Source organism: Pteropus medius, unplaced genomic scaffold (genome assembly GCF_902729225.1).
Source record: "Pteropus medius unplaced genomic scaffold, Ma_sr-lr_union100, whole genome shotgun sequence".
Classification (NCBI taxonomy): Eukaryota; Metazoa; Chordata; class Mammalia; order Chiroptera; family Pteropodidae; genus Pteropus; species Pteropus medius.
The window spans coordinates 25,884,949-25,899,782 of record NW_024349802.1 but is presented as its reverse complement, the minus strand read 5'-3'; the positions used below and the strand labels follow the sequence as shown (position 1 = coordinate 25,899,782).

Genomic DNA, 14,834 nt, shown 5'->3' with positions numbered 1-14,834 from the left:
AGAAAACACAGATAAAGTACAAGTATGAAAGAGGAATAGCAAAATGTAATTGTCGTTGTGAATTCTATTTGTAAACTTAGGAGAGAAGGGGTGTTTGAAGCAATAAGACAGGTCTTGGCCTGAGGGTTATAAGGAAAGAAAAAAGGAAGCTTGCAAATACTTTCAAAGAACTGTCTAAAGATGCCAAAGTTGGGTCCAGCTTCTTTGAATCTTAAGTGCATGGAAATATGAGAGGCATGAGAGGATGATAAAGGTATTTTGCAAAAATCAACTCATAAATCTTTTTGGAGTTGGATTCTAGGGTAGAGCTACCCTTTAGGAAGAAAAATCAGGAAGCTGTAGGTAAAATATATTTAGAACAAGATGGTCATAGAGGTAGGGTGAGAAGGTGGGTAGCTGTGATAATAGGAATAGAAATAAGAGGAAGGAAAATTTTAAAGCAGATTATTGACAGTGGATGTGGAAAGATGGGGGAAATGTGAGGAAAGTACAGAAAAACTTTACAAATTGCCAGTTATCAAAACAGTCACAGGGATGTAAAGTACAGCATAAGGAATATAGTAAGTAATATTGTAGTAACTATGTATGGTGTCAGATGTGTACTAGACTTATTGGAGTAATCACTTGGTAAGTTTTATAAATGTCTGCTTACTATATGTACACCTAAAACTGATATAATGTATCTAGACTGTAACTGAAAAGTTAAAAAAAAATACATCCTCTAGAACAGTTGGAAGGGGGAGCAGGAGGACTCAAAGATGAGTCATTCAAATTTGGATAACTACATTAACGATGATTCCATTCACAGAACTAAAGTTATTAGAAGCAGAAACTAGAGAGAAAATTAGTTTTTTATGGACATAATAAATTTAAGTTATCAAACCATAGGAAAATATCCAAAATAATATTAGAAATGTGGATTTAATTTAAGAACATCAGGGTTAAAAAGAGAGGTTCTGCAATGAAATTAAGGAGCATTGTAAATAAGTAGGCCCCCTGTTGAGCTTGATTGACCCCCTTCCAAAAAATAAAGCTATATCAATGAAAGAAGTGATGTGCGCATTTATATTGTGGCTGGTGCTTCTTATCTCCTCATCACATTCCTTTTAGTAGCTCTGATACCGTTACCTATAATGGAGGTTATCAATTAATTGAGGTAAGCCACTTAATTTCCTGTGCTGGTCCCTCATGGATAAACAACCAAAGGGTTGTTGTAATAATTAGATGAGTAATATTTGTAAAATGCTTAGAACTGTCTGGCATGTGGTGAGTCCAAAAAAGATGTTATAGCTATTATTGTGTTTTTGTTTCACTTTTGTCATTAATGAAGTGATGCATCTTCCTGAAATTTGTATTCCTCACAGTATTATTAAATTCAGCATGCAACAAATGCTCAGTAAATGCTTATTATGGTGAATCTTCGGTTGACAGAGAATCATCAACACCATTTTTCTATTAATGCTTGGACCTATGGAGCAATTTGCCAGACATCACAAGGTGAATAAATAGAAAGTTAAGATTTAAGTATAGATCTTTTGATTTCAAATCCGATACCCTTTCCCACAAAAGCTAGGCTATCCTACAAATTTCACTAATTTGCCCCGCCCCGCCACACACACATACAAATGCCTTTGTCATTTATGTTATTGTAAGATACCCTGCTTATTGTAGATACTCGGGATCCACACTAATGGAGGTTCCACCTCAGTATATGCCTCCATGATCACTAAGAGAGGAAAAAGGGAAGACGCTTCTATACCCATTTCATTGGCTAAAGCTGATTGCCAACACTTAACTTAAACTGAACAGAGGAAGTAGATTTTTACTATATATCATGAGTAGAGTAGTACCAGAATATATGTAAAAAGCCCTAATTATTATCACAACATGGAACAAACATGAGATGCAAACGACTTTATGTTTGATTCCAAAACCTCTCTTCTTGACCATCTTACTAAACTTCCTCCTAAATTTTGTTATAGGCTCACTGAAACTCAATTTTTAAATATAAGGAAGTACAGTTGACAGATTTAGCAAATAAAAAAAAAAAGAATACCAAGGTACACTTAAATTTCAAATAAATAATTTTTTTAGTATAAATATACACCATGCAATATTCAGGACACATTTATGCCCAGTTACTTATTATTTGTCTGAAATTCAAATTTATCTGAATGTTTTTCTTTGTCGTGTGGCAGCTCTACAGAAGAGCCTTACAAATCTTTTGGATGGACAACTGTGCAATAGTAGAGAGAAGTTAGTAGGTTTATAATTGGAAGTATTTTCCTGAAGGTTAGCAGGAAGTTCCTTTAGGGAAAAATAGTGAAGATGATTGCAAAGTAACAATTATATTCTCTTTTACCTTTACCCTACAGCATCCTTCTCTCGCACCAGAGATAGCTTCATGCTCTCCACATGAAAAAAAAAAATAGAAATCAGTGACTTCGGGGGCATGACAAGAAAAGAGATGAGCCAGGAGTAGTAAGAGTGGAGCCACAAATAAGATGTGAAACAGTCTTTTTTTTTTTTTTTTTAAGGAAAAAGAAAAAATTTTAGACTTGGAGATGCTGAGGGAGAAACTGAGCAGAAGCAATGAGATCGCTCTCCCTCTCGGTTGCTGGAAGTCAATTTTTATTAGTTCGTTTACTGTTTATAGTGAGTTCAGAGCAGAACATGAAAAGTAATTAAAATTGGGAAGCATCCCTAATAAGGAAAGGCAAAAAGAACTGAAGTAGGCTGAGGGAAATATTAGAGTTTTTAAGCAAATAAAGGCACATGTAACCTAGTAAAGAGCAACACCCCTGTGCCACATGGGAGTGTGGCTTATGACAGGATGTGATGATGATAAACCTTCTGGGTAAACATAGTGGAACACTCCCCACCCCCATCCCCAACACACACACACACACACACACACACACACACACACACACACACACACTTAAGAACATAAGGACCAGGTCAATTAACACACTTTTGGGCCTAGTTCTGTATATTGCATTGGTTATAGGAAAAGAGATCAGACAGCTATCAAACCTCTTTCCAATAGTTTGAATGTATAATAAGTTATGAAATTAAACTCAGTCCCTTGACACTATCACATAGAACATCCTGTTCATAAGAAAACTGCTACAACTCCTCTTGTTTCAAACATAGTGACTTATCTGTCTTTCCTTCTGATAAGATTTTAAGTTCTGAGGGGTAAGGAAGGGGCTTTATTTATATCTACCTTTTTCCTACTCCAAATGCAGCTTCCTTTGCTTAGCAGGTCCACAGTAAATGCTTTCTGAATTGAGCGAAATCCTTGGCAATAGTCCCTAAGATCCAGATGCAGAGCATTTTGTTGGCATTCCAGCTGGGAGCCAGCATAAGAAAAGTCAGGTGTCTTTTTCTCTAGGATCCTGTGAACTATGTAGGAAAACTATTACAACACTCTTGAAAACGACTTGCAAACAGATAAAAAGAAATCCAGTGCCAATAAATACAGCCCATGTGTTCCATAAAGGTTGATGGAGTGCTGATAGGTGAGTTTGGTAGTCACTTTGCTCTGGATTGTTAGGTAACGATTTTCAAAGCTTCTGTAAAATGCTTAAATCAAGTAGAGCACTAGCGTGAGGTTAGGGTTCGTAGGTAAGGCTACTGTCTCTCTCCTTCACTGACCTCACGAGGTGGCCTCTACAACAGTGGCCCATGAAGCACCCTGCTTGTAATCATCTTTTGAAATGTAAACTTTAAAAGAAAAACTGATGAAATCCCAGAGTACCATGATCCCATTCACTCCACAGAAATGAATTGAGCTCTCACCCTGGGCCTGGACTCCTGTCCAGCCCCCACTAGACTGAGACCACCTCAGTGACATACCAGTGTCCTTGCCCTCGAGGTGGTCTCAGTCTAGTGGGGGCTGGGCAGGAGTCCACATGTACACAGTACCAGTACAGCTTGAGCAGGGCTAGAATCTATAGATAGACAAAGGCTCTGAGGTGAATTGGTGAAACTTGTCATTGGAGGAACTAAAGTAGTTTCATATGACTAAAACACAGACAAGCCTCTCAATCCTCATGTTCATTCATTAACTTATCCATTGGTTTATTTATTCATATGGACTTTTTTTTGACAAAGAACACAGCTAAGCACTATAAGAAATATACGGATGAATGACTTGTCATTTGGAACCTTGAGAAGCTGATTGTCTGGTAGGGGAGAGAGGCATGTGAATACTTCTAAATCAGTGTGAGGAGATGAAGGAGCGTGGGAGAGGTACAAAGGAGACCAGTGGAGAGCCACGCATTCTTCCTCCTAGAGAAATCTGCAGACAATGGCGGTCTTTGATGTGAACCCCTAACTCACTTTTTGGCGTATTTGGATATGTAGGCAGAAGGTTGCTCAGGCAGAGGGCACAGGATGAACAAACGCAAGGAGACTAGAAATCTCAGGTGTGTGAATAACTTTCTCCTGTCACTTGCACCTGGGGGGAGAAAGGAGCAGGAGTGATAACAGCATGAGAAACCTGAGGGGCAGGGGGACTGTGGATGCTGAAGAGACCACAGAAAAGACTGGGAGCATGAAGAGCAAACTGCATCTACTTAGCCATTTTGCCAAAGGCCAGCTCTGCTTAGGAATCCAAAAAGAAAACTGAGATTATTTATGTGCTACCACCAGTAATATATCAGAGGCCAAGAGGAGCTGAGAATTATTGAGCTAGTTCAAAGCAATCTCGATTATTGAAAATGAATGAAATTGAATTCCACTTCCTACAGAGTCATTTATTGAGAGACAAAAGCAATTAATATTGAAAATAAAATAATTGTGAACTTCTGAACTAGATTACCATGCAGATATAATGTACTGTCTCATTAGTCTTTAAATACTTCATGTATTAGAAAATTGTAACACCAGTAGCTGAACCAAGATCGTCTAGATCATTAGCATGTATTCATTATGCTTTTGCCAAAAGGGGGTTCTCAAGAGTAACAAATTAAAAGCCAAAGTTTCAGAAATATTTTTCAAAATTTTAAATTCACAGCCATGTTGAGATTTGGGATTCATTTGTAAATTAATCCCATCATTTGGTAAAATTGTATATAAAAAGTTATACAAGGATGCTTGAGGTCAATGACAGAATCACCAAATGAATGCATGGTACTTGGCAACAGGTACACTCACTCCCTGACAATGTCAAATTTTGCAATAATATGTAAAAATTCCCATTACCATCAATGAACTATGAGACAAATGACAAGTTCAGCTTTTATATATATAAAAGCTGTACCGAAGGTCCTTAAGAATTGAAAGTACAATATATGCACAGATATGTTACATATATTGCAGAAGTCCCAAATTGAGTCATTTTGTTTTATGGGAACACCACAGGGTCTCTGCAAGGGTTGGTCACCCATTATCCTTATTCTCTTCCACTTTGGGAAATAGGCTGTTTTTAAGTAGGTTGCCCCAATGCAGAGATGATTATAGTGAGGAATGGGGAGAAAGTAATTAAGAGTTAGAGAGGGGTGTGACTGGCATAATTATACCTCTTATATCTGATGATCCACCCATGAAGAGTCACAGGTGTGGCTATTGGGACTGAAAACACACTGGGAGCTGGTGTGGGAAGATGGGAAAGGGAGAAGGGGATGCGAGCAGTGCCCTGACAGTATCTGCCACACCAGCCATGTCAAATATTCCATAATTATCATTAAACGAGAGTTTAATCTTACCAGTCCATGGCTAACAGTAAAGAATTCACTATCGTCATCTTGGGAAACATATCCAACTCTTGGCAGTCTTCTTGATTCAGAGCTTGATATGCAGGGAAATGTTTCAACGGGGCCAAGAGATCAATTTCCTGCTCGTAGCTGAATGTGGCAGAGGATTGACACATGCTAGAGACTCAATTAAGTTAGGAAAATAAACTAGGAGTTGTGAGGCGAGGTGAGATCATGTCATTGTGAGAAAGCCTTCAAATAGCTGGGTATAAGGCAGTGGGAAGAGGGGAGCCTCTGAAAAGCCAGAGATATGCCAACCCACCTAAAAGCATTGAGATTCAGTCGTAAGGAGTAGTAGCTCAAGAAAATATTTGAGTGTACAATTTGCTCTGTAGCCCAACCAGTTTACAACACTAACTGTCTAAAATAAATAACCTTAATATGTGCATAAATATGGTTTGGACATTGATCAAAAACTTTCCAGAATATAGAAAGAAAGTATAAAGGTAAGAAGAATGTTTACTGAATCCACTAGATTCTTGCCATTTATTTAAAAGTTGGGACTCTGTCTCAGAGCAGTAGATGCTCTTAGAAGCAGGTTGCATTATAAAGAAATCTTCAGTATATAACCAACAACTGTTGATTTGTTTAATACTTGTATATATTTCAGGAAAGATAAATTAAACCCTTATTTTGCCTGAGAGTTTTGCCATCAGCATTTTGGAAGAATAGAATCCTTTCAACAATTCAACAAAATATAATGTTGTCTGTCTTTAAATATGAAACGTAATACTGTCTTTGTGTGAAATCCATTCTTTGCCTCTCCTCAGAATCCTTAGGGAAAAATCTCCTTAATGACTGATACCCCACTACAGTCCATGTAAATTGATTGAATATAGCACTAATTAGTAAGCCTTAAAGTAAACCATACCTTTAATAAATGAGCCTTTGTTGTTAGCGCTTCATGAAGTTGTTTTCTATAGTGGCATCCTCCAGTATTTATCTCATGAATCAGGACATATTTGAGGTTTCCACAGTGGTTCACCATTGATGAGCAGGCAGATCATTGAAATGTTAGCTTCTAACCTTGAAGCTAATGGACTTAGTCTGAATGGCCCCACTGCTACATTAAGCATTATAAATGTTTTTGCCAGAAACTTCCATGCTTTTTGCATTCAACATGCAAACTAGGTCCTATTGGCAGTTATAAACCAGTAGGGAACAGGCATTTTAGGAATCTTTTGCAATAAACACTCTTGTGTACTGATTATGACTTAAGATGTTCCATTGTTAAGGAACTTGTGGTTGTCTCCATAATTTTTGAAATTATAATTGAGAATAGGAGTCGGATTTTGATATCCTAGTTATTTATCCCCTCTTAAAGTTTGAAACGAAAATATTTACCTAAAGAGTAAATTTTAAATACTTAATCTCTTAGAAAAACCATAAGCAAAAACAGGTACTAAAAGTTTCAATTAATCTAGGTTGGCTTGTCTCACTGACTGAATTTGCCAGATAATTGAGTAACTTTCCACTTCATTTTTTGCTTTGAAGACTTGGCATAAGGAGGGCTTACTCATTCATAGACCTTATGGGATGAGAGCAGCTTCAAAGAAAAAATGAGAAGAACTTCTTTTGTTTCCGTTTCTTGACCTCGGAATTATATTTGTGCTTGCTTTTATATTTTAAGAAAATGATGAACTTTTGTTTATTCAGACTCACTGAAGTAAGACTAGTTCAAATGATAGAGAATGCTAATTAATTATTTTAAAATAAATAAAATATTTTTACTATGAACTATATTTTACTACAGACAATATCTTTACTACGGAGCTTGACCAATAAATTCCTTTTAGAAGAGCTCTTAAAAAATTGAATGATTACTTAGATAAGAATGATTTATATAGAATTGTTTAATAAATGTGCTTCTTACTCAATTTGCTTTGAAAGTCTTATTCTTTTTATAGATGATAGAAAGATACACTTCTGAACAATTAGCATTATATATATATTTTTCTGAATTAAACTATTCCTCTCTTGACACCATCCAAACCAAAGTTTAATCATGCACTTCCACTTTGCTCAGGTTGTAAAAAATGTCTCTACAGCATGAACTTTCTGCACATTAACATTCACCTAACTGGCACTGGGTGCCATTTGGTTAATTATATTTAGAGTTCAAATTTTTTATTATGGCTGATTTATCAGATGTAATTTTTTAAAGGCATAAAATTAAATAATGGTCAACACAGTAAAGAAGATTAACTTTCTCGAAATCATCAATATTCATTGTCTTTTTTTTTTTTTTTTATAAATATGCTGGATGTTGATATAGTACACTTTGCTTTTGTGTTGGTTAGGTTATGTAAACTCCAAGGGGTTAGGTTCAGGGAATATTTTGCCAACTTTTGGACATTACAGGTTATAGGAACAAACTGATCAATCTAATAACTTTTTATTTTAAGATGTTATAAAACAAATAGTTTTTTTTTGTATCTAATCTCTTCAGCTATATAATGTAATCTATGCTAAATGAAACAAAAAAGTAAAACTTGCCCTCATGGAGCTTGCAACTGACTGCATGGGCATATAGAATCCAAGTAAAAAGCAAATAAAAGTAATTAGTATAATTTATTTTTAAAAAGCTTTGAAATTAAAGATAGTATTTATCTTTAATAAATACTATTACTAATAAATACTAATACTAATTTTGATTTTCTTCAGTACAAATAAATCAGCAACTGATTATACAATAGATCAAATTTATTTACATAGATTCAATGCAAATGATATACTTACTGAATCATTGAAATCATTGATTCTATGAAGGTCTAATTATATGGATAAGTATAATCTAGACACTTATTTTTAGAATGATAGCTTACTGCTAAATAATTCTTATGATGGTATAATATGTAATCAATGCAAAAACCTTGATAATTAACAAATGATCTACCTATAATTCTTTCAGCAAGAGGTAACGAGTATTAACATTTTAACAGGTATTTTCTCAGTCACTTTCTGACGTATATATAAATATTTATACATATGAATTTTTACAAGAAATAGAATCCTACTATATACATTATTACACAGCCATTTTCTACTTTTTAGAATGAACATTTCCCCATGACCTTTTACATTGCTTTACATTATAATTTTAATGTATGTGTCTAACTTGATAGCATTGTTGCATCTCAATTGTGTTTACCAAGCCGCTGTTTATGTACATTTCAGTTGTTTCCAATTTTTCACTTTTATAAACAGTGGAATGCCTCTCCTTTCCCTTATTTTTAATTATTTCCTCAGGGCACACTCCTAAAACTAGAATTGCTCAGTTAATCTCCTGAGGTTTTGAATATAGGATTAAATAATATCCCTCCAAAAGACCATACTGAAATATACTTCCAGTAGCTGGAAATCTGTCCCCTCTTGCCCTATGTCACTTTTACTGGGTTCTTGGTTGTTGTTTTTTTTCCTGTTAAAATTATTATTTTATTAAGAAACAGTCATTGCAATTGTACACTTGAAACTTACTGGATTTCATTAACCAATGTCATCATAATAAACAAAAAAGTACTCATTGCAAAAAGTTTATCCATTTATTAAAGAAACTTTAGAAAATAGACGTTGTCAAACCTACTTAATGAGTTGAATTATAGTCACTCCACTGGCTTTGATAGAAAGATGTGGAAATTTAGTCAGGTTCTTGTTTTGATTTTTAACTTTTGTTATTTCAGCAGTTGCAAAACGACTACAAAAAGTGCTTTATACTTCTTATTTTTTGTGAAATTTAAATATATATATTAAATATATATATAATAAAATGTTTTAAGATTTGTAATGTTGCTTTTAAAATAAAACTAGAAACAAAATCAAATTTAGAGAAAATAAGAACTTCTAGGATATGAACATTCTGAAGACAAAAGTTCAAAGTGATGCTCTTTATGAAAGCAAGTCAAGTTACAAATGAGAACTTAATAGAATAGGAACACCTCTCTCCCCACCCACACGCAAAAAAAAAAGCACCCTGTTTGGAGAAATCAAACAAACTTAAAATCAGGGTAGAGAATCTTTGTCCCCAAGAATCAGAATTTGCTCTAATCTCTGGTGAAAAATTGATTTTTAGAATGAGTTATGGAAATATGGTCGTATGTTAGAATTCCTGTGACTATTCTCTTCAATGAGATTATAGTGAAACAATCTGAGAAAAGTAAGTTGTCTATGAAAATCACATTCCAATAGGAATGGTAAATGGAAAGTTTTAAATTGTAGGTTCCCCTGCAAACATTTCTCCCTATGACTAGTAGTTATCAAACTTAAATAATACTAAGAAAATTGAGTGGCTGTGTTAAATACAGTGACAGAACGTTAAAATCAAAAGGAATTTGAAAGATTGTCTAACCCAGTTCCTCATTTTACAGGTAAAACAGAGTACTGCAGAGATGAAGTGATTTGCCCAAGGACACATACCTGGTGAGTAAAGAAAGAAGCTTAAACAATAAACCTCATGAATATCCTGAGTTTAGATAGAAAAGAACTGGGTTTGAGTTTCCATTAGTAGCTATGGAAACAAGTGCAGAATTTTTGTACTTGCATAGATGAAACGTTTGGGCAAGAAAAAAGCGACTAAATTTACCATTATCTCAGCAAAACAAAGTCTTGTGTATATCCTCTTAAAAGTCATGTTTTCGGACTCTTGGGAAAGACTTGGCAAATAACTATACGAAAATGGCCTTGAGATTTCCTGAGAAAAGGTTAACATACTGGGCATGAAACTTCTGCAATGAAGTAAACACTATAGTTTAATTCATAGTGATTTAAGAAGATGTAAGATTTTTGAGATGAGAAACTTAATTATAGTGAAAATAAAATTTCATTTACCCATCGTTTCCTCCATTATTCATTATATTTTTATTGGGAAGATAGGCTACTTAACTATAAATTTCTCATATTATAATCATAATTTAATCTTCAAGTGAACCTATTGGATAAGTTCAATTGGTTATTTTAAAACAATTCCTGCAGCAGTTCCAAATAACTTTATTGCTTTCTCTACTTCATCTGGAATTTAATGTATTTTTTAATGACTTAATAACTTTATTTTCTTCTCTACTTGGTGTAGTTATATAGTCAGTTGAATACTTCAAGATTTAAACATAGCTTTTTTCTGTTATGTTTTGTTGTTGTTTTTTCTTAATTAGGATCTAGCTTCTTTCATCCAAATTTAAATATAAACTGGAATAATTCTATTAATTTGTCATTATTGTTTAACACCAATATATTGATTCCTTTAATTTTGTAATTAAAATTATAAAAAAAGAGCAAAGCATTTTATACTAATTAAATACTATTAATAGTAACTATAGCACACAATTTAAAGAAAAAAATTAAGTGATTCAAGTTGATATAATTTTAATGTGTGACAATAAATATCTGAATATAGTTGAGACATTTTTTGAAAATGAAGAACTTGTCCAATCTGATACGGCAGTACATATTTTAATAAAGCTTAAATAATTAAAACATTTTGGCACTGGCTTAGAAATAAAGAGATCAGTGGAATCGAATGGAGTCTAGAAAGAAATCTAAATACAGGGATTTAATATAGAATAAAAGTAACATTTCAGCTTAATAGTAAAATAATGGTAGAGTCAAGAGAAAGTAAAGAGAAAAAAGACAACACAAAAATATGAAATATCTTTATGGCAAAAGAAAGTTAAAGCATTTTTATCAACAGATATAGAACATATGCATGTTGACATATCCACAAGAATAGCATAAATAATTTAGTGAAAAAATAGGCAAATGATATGAACTGGATATTCTCAAAAGAAATATCAATGGCCAATAAATAAAATGAAAAAACTATTCAAGTGTACTAATACTTAAATACGTATAAAAATTGTATTTTGTGTTTTAGACTGGCAAAATGTAAGCTTGATAACATTGAACAATGGTGAGGCCATAAGGACGTTCGCACTCATTATAAGTGAGGATGTGAAGTGAAATAATTTTTCTTGAAGTGAAATTAGCCAATAGCTATTAAAATTCTAATTAGGCATCATATGACCCAACAGCCTAACTTCTCAGATAATACTCTGTGAGATTATTCAAGTTTATAAGATATATATTCAAGATGTTCATTGTGTTTTGCTTATAATAGAAAAAAAATAGAATACTAGTTAAATAAATCAAGGTACCTCAGTGTAATGATATCTATAGTTTTTATTAAAATGCAGTAAATCAATGTCAGATGACATAAAAGTATGTCAACGACAATTGAGAAATGCAAACTATATGCATAGCATAATCTTACTTTTGTTAAAAATAATACTACAGTTTTTAAAAAAAGAAAAACTTGTCTCTGGGTATAGAATTGAAGGAGTGGGTACATTACCTATTTTGTCCTCTACTATTTTTAATATGCGTTCTGATTATAGGTGCTTTTTTATATTTTTCAAGTGAAATATATAATTAGCATATAAACAAGAAAAATAAGCAAAAGAATGAAAGTAGAAAAATAAAAATAAAAGGCACAGGATCTATTTTATTCTTGTGCTACCTGACTGCAAAATTATGTTTTGATATAATGAAATTATTGATCAAAAATGTATATCTTCAAGAAATTCCACTTCTAGGTATATACTCAAGAAAAATAAACATATATGCCCGCACAAAACTTGCATATACATATCCACAGCAGTATTACTCATAATAGCCAAAATATGGAAACAACCCAGATTTCCATCAGCTGATGAATGGATAAGTAACATATGGTATATCCATATAATGAAATAATGCTGTAATAAAAAAAAAAAGAAGTAATAATGAACACTATAACCTGAGTAAACCTTGAAAACACTATGTTAAATGAAAGAAGCCAGTCACAAAATAACATGTGTGGTTCCATTTGTATGAAATGTTTAAGATACATAAGTATAGAAACAGAAAGCAGATTATTGGTTGCCTAGAATTGGGGCTGGGAAGGGTAAGATAAGGTGTCACTGCTAATAGGTATGGAGTTTCTTTTTTGAAAAGTAAAATGTTCTAAAATTAGATCATAGTGATGGTTGCACAACTCTGTGAATATACTAGGACCATTGAATTGTACACATATACCATAGGTGAATTCTATGGTATATGAATTCTATCTCAATAAAGATTTTTAAAAATCATACTTTCAAAGCTAGAAATGAGAAGATTTAGAACATGCAACTCATGGAACTTTCCCTTGGCTTGTTAGACAACAGGACAAGAGCTGTTTAAATCAAGACAATTTCTGAGATCGCTTCTTAGAGATAAGGAGTAATAAGATTTTCAGTACTTCAGTCTGAAGTTGAGTCTGAAAATGTAACACACCCTTTTAATAGTCACAGTGGCTTTCTCAGCAAATGGGATCTGTCTCACTGGTGGTACCAGCAATGATTTAAATCATACTAAATCCTGTAGTGAGGAAATAATTTTATTCTCCTTTCAGTTGTCCTCCAAAACTTGGGATTCTCTTGGTAAGAGAGACTATTTGATGGTATTCCATCTTCTATAGCTTTTTTAAATAAAAAGAGACCAGCTCTGAGATTTGGTTATTCTTAGGTCTTTCCATCTAAACAGGACTTAATTACATTGTTTTGTTTCCATCTTTTTTTTTAATTTTTATAATTTATCATCTATTTGAATTAATTGAAACTGAAAGTTGTCCATGTTACACACATCTATGCAAATAAAACTCACAAAAAAATGTGCTGCCCTAAATAAAAATAATAAGAATGAAAGTTGTTTGCCTTGTTAGGCAAAATTCATGATGGTGGAATGTGAATAACTGAAGTTGAAAGAACAACTTAAAGACTATAGCAATCATAACATCTTGGCGCTAAAGGGATTTATAGACTATTTAATTCAAGACATTTGTTTTTAAAATGAGATAGCACAGACTTTGGCAGTTTGGGGCCTTGCATAGTCACATTTTCAGATTCAGCTTCTCAATAAGAGAAGCACTGGTAACTCTTTTTACCCCACAGCGCTAAGAGGAAGTCTCAGAGGGTGTGGTTTAGGTGAACCAAACTAGAATTAATAACTCTGTGGTTTGGCAAGACTCAATTAGGGGAGACTGTGATTTCCAAATGCCAGATTACAGTCTCCCCATTTTTGGTTTCTGTTGGGTGTTCTTGAACTTTTGTTGTTAAAGACAGCCATAGAATACAGAGATGGGATTATGAAAAGGCAGGAGGGGGAGGAAGCATAGACCTATCTTGCCTTTTTGTAAAATGCCAAAGTTAATTTCAATGATTGCTTTGCCGATATAACAATAACCAAGATTAAAGCAAGCAGGAACCCACTTTAGGATATGAGAGCTGGAATTGTAGATTTCATTATAAGATTGCCATTTCAACAAAATAGTAATATAATGGCAATGGATTTCTATTTTTTCTCCATTTCCGTTGAAATATTCTCATAAATATACTTAGATACAAAAGAGATCTCTCAATTTCATGAGAGCTCGGGAGCTCGATTTTATTCTTATGCTGACTTATCTCCAAAATATCTTTTTGATGTACAGCTTCAATATTCTTGCCAATGTCCATGACATTAGCAATCAAAAATGGCATTATTTTTAGTGTTCTTTTTTTTACATATAGTTGTAGGTTATCAACAAAAGAAAAGAGGACTTCTGCTTACGGCTCACTGAAACATCCTTATAGTGTTGTTAAGGGATGTTTATGGCTCATGTAGTTAATAATTCCAAGATGAAAAAAAAATTAGCATCATGAAAGAAGGCAACTTTATACATTGCTAGCCTAAAATATACATAAGGCACATAGGAACAAGACTAATACCTTAGTATTTCTTAGTAAATACTAATATATTAGTATTTCTTGTACTAGAAGAAAGTGTTTCCACATATTATATTTTGGGAAACTGAGGCTGAGACTACATAGCTAGTGACAGAGCTCTGTGTCTCTCTAGCCCACTGTACCCCCAGGTCCACAAATTGAACTCCAGACCACTTTCATTGTGGGTCAGCCTTCTAAGGCCTCAGGAAAGAAATATTTTACCCACTAAGACTGTTAGCTACAAAGGTAGAGATCAAATATGATCAATGAGGCTCATTTACTTGAAGAACATAAGGAAAGT

The 14,834-nt window shown here is 33.6% G+C and overlaps 1 long non-coding RNA gene across 1 annotated transcript in view; it reads left to right on the top strand.

The window, feature by feature from the left end:
- The window catches only part of LOC120581647 (uncharacterized), a 190,147-nt gene extending 179,821 nt beyond the window's left edge, over positions 1-10,326 (top strand). Inside the window, exon 3 of the long non-coding RNA XR_005647361.1 lies at positions 10,127-10,326. This is a non-coding gene — a long non-coding RNA (uncharacterized LOC120581647). The remainder of the gene's footprint in view (positions 1-10,126) is intronic.
- Positions 10,327-14,834: the final 4,508 nt, after the last annotated feature.